Raw genomic sequence first — 3162 nt, forward strand, 5'->3', positions numbered from 1 at the left:
TGCAAACGGCGGCGTGGGGCACGGCCGCGCTGCTGCGAGCTCCCACGCGTGGCCTTTGGGCGAGGGGGGGTGTCCCTAGGTGCCCCCCCCCCCATCCCCGGCTGTGCCCAGCCCTGGGTGCCGTGGGGCGAGGCCGGGAAGGGGAAGGTGGAAATTGGAGCACGGCACGAGCAAAAGTGATTTTTTTCCTGGAAAATGCGGCAGCGCGGGGAGCAAAGCTGCCCTTGGCACGTGGGCAATGCCCGTCCCCAAAAAGCCCCAAATGCTCCCCAAAACGCGAGCCACGGCGCCAGCTCAGGCCTCGTGCTGCTGCCGCTTTGCCTCAGGGGGGTATTGCCTGTAATAGTGCTTAGTTTTGGGGGTGGTTTTGGGGGTGCCTCAGCTCGCACAGCCCCCTGCACCCTCTCCCGTCGCCCTGCCTGGCAGGGCCAGGGCAGCAGGATCAGGTGCCCTCATCTCCCCTGCACGGGCCTGAGCCTTGGCGTGGGATGAAAAAAACTCATGGGAAGGCTTAGGAAAGCTTTTTTTGCCCAAACTTCCCTGCAAAGGCATTTTGGGAAGATGGAATCCACAGAGTCCACCTCACCGCAGCCCCTGCTCCACCACAGAGCTGTTAACCCTGGGCTGTCCGCGGGAGGAAGGAGCTCACCCCGCACCGCTGCACCCCCAAATGCTCCTCTTCCCCCGTGTTTTGTTTGATCTCTTTATTCTGCCGTGAAATGAGACCAAACCAATTAAATGTGACACTTTGAGAGAGATGGAGGCAAAGTCTTCGTGGCCCAGAGCCCCGGGAACAGCACTGACTTTATTTCATTCCTCCTTGAGGGATTATTTGGAATTTGACCTTGCTGGGAAGGTGCCGTTGCGTAGCATGTGCTGAAATCAAGGTTAACCATTTTCACCAAGCACTGTGATCATGCAAAGCAATTTATTGCTGCTCGAGCCTTGGGAAGCAAGTAAGAAACATCCTCTGAGGACCCCAAAAAGCAGTAAAATGAAATGCTTGGGTTTTCGTTAACCGTGAAATGATTAACACCAGGAGAGAAAAGCCTGATCTGTTCTCGTCTTCGCCTCCCATCCGGGTACCTGGAGAGGGGCTGCCGTGGAGCAGAGCTGGGGCACCCGGTGCTGGCACTTGCTGTCCTCCTCCCTTCTGCCCTGTGTTTGTGCTGGGAAGCCTCTGTTCTCTGTGGGAACACGGTGCTGCTGGAAAAAATAACAATCAGAACAGCATCACACGCACGTGACTCGCTCCTGATTGATTTTGGGTACCTGGCAGCTTCTTCTGCACCTGGAGCAGCGCTTGTAAAGGGGGCGGGAGAGCCAGAGGTGAGACATGGCCACTGTCCTGGCGTGTCCAAGCCATCCCACTGTCCCGTAAGCCCAGGTGTCATCAACTGTCCTGAAACCCGTACAAAGCAGAGGCTGTAAAAAGGCCTTTAAAAACACGCAGTTTGACACAGCAACGGCTAAATCTCTCCATCCTTTCCCCCCATCTTTCCCCCTGGCAGAAGCCACTGGATTATCACAGTTTTGCTTCCTCCAAAAGAGACTAAACTAAATATATGGTGCTGACACCATATTCTCCAGCTTAAATGACATTTTGGAGCTGGAGAGCCATGTGCATACATGTGATTCCAGCAGACAGTGCTCCCCGGTGAGCAGCTGTGTCTGCAAGGCATAAATCAAACACGGGCACAAGAACTTCCTTCTTGTAAAGCAGCTTAATTCAAGGAAACGCCTGAGTTAAAATTCGAAGAGGGGCACTTTTCAGTATTTCTCCACACAGTTTATTTAGGTTTTCTACTCCATGAACAACAGTCAACAGCAGCTAATCTCCCTCCAATGCTTTTGGCAGGGCAGAGGAGGGTGGGGAAAGTACAGTGTCACTTACCTTAATAAGCCCTTTCCCCTACGGTCTTAGGTCTTGATCCCTGATAAGAAATAGTATGAATCAGTCTAAAATACGGTGCTGTTTCTAGGTAGGAAGAGGTTATATTTTAACCCCGAGGAGCACTGACACAAGGAATCCTTTCTGCTCCTGCTCAGTGCCCCCCGTGTCAGGGGCCACCCCGGGGCTACTGCGGCCAGAGGTGCCAAAGCTGAGATGTATGGACTGAGGGTTTTCCCCATGTTCATGAAGAAGGCACAAAATTATTCATCATCAGGGAAAATGGGGCAGAGAGTCTGGTCTGGCTTGTGGTTTTGTCATGTCACATGTCCCGCTGGCAGGAAAAGAAACAGCCTGTGTCTCTTGGATGGTTTCCTGCCATCCCTGCCTGGCAAATAAGAGTCATCCCTCACAGGCCATCAACAAAGGGAGCTCAACTCAATTTACAAAACCTCCCTTAGAAACAGGTTGGTCTTGGGCAATGATTCCCTTGCTGCCTCCCAGGGCACAAGCACTGCTCGGTGCATCCCACCCGGGTACCGGAGCTCCCCTGGGGTTAGTATTGTCCCTCAGGTGCTCCAGGAGCCCCAGACTCCATCACGACAGGGAAGCAGCAAAGGGCAAAGCTATTAAAAGCACATTCTGGCTGCAGGCTGCACGGGGCACCCTCATGTACACGCCGACATGTCGATGCGAAATACAGCGCCGCAATCTGCAGGCGCGTTGCGTCACCACGAGCAGCTCAATAAAGGGATGAATCAGATCTGAGTCCTCACTGGGCCGTAACCTTCTTTGTGGGGTTTCTGCACCCTAGGACAGCTTTTGCACAGCAGAAGTGGAACACGCTGCCAGGCACACCATGAGAAACGAGGAACAACCTGCAAAATGACGCAAAATGCTCCCGGCTTTCCTCAGTCCCTGCCCCGAGAAGGTGCCTGCAGCAGCCCCCCGGCCTGACCCTCCGCAGCTGACTGGGAGGACCCGGGTTTGCTTATCACAGACACCACGGCTGCACCCAGGCCGATAAGGCAGGAGTGTCCTCCTGGGAGGCGGACACCAGAAACCACAAAAATTATAGCTTATCTACAAGATCCAGCGGGATAACTTTTTTCTTTTTTTTTTTTTTTTTTTCCCAAATCTACGAGTTCTCTAACAGCAGAGCAACGCTGTGGTGTTTCAGGGTGGGTTTTATCCTTTTCACAACCTGTCTCTGCCATCACGGGGCTGCTGGCAGCGGTGCGGAGCCGTGGTGAATTGGGGGTGAGGAGGGG

The sequence above is a fragment of the Athene cunicularia genome (assembly GCF_003259725.1).
Source record: "Athene cunicularia isolate RWA chromosome 22 unlocalized genomic scaffold, athCun1 chr22_part1, whole genome shotgun sequence".
In the NCBI taxonomy this organism is placed as follows: Eukaryota; Metazoa; Chordata; class Aves; order Strigiformes; family Strigidae; genus Athene; species Athene cunicularia.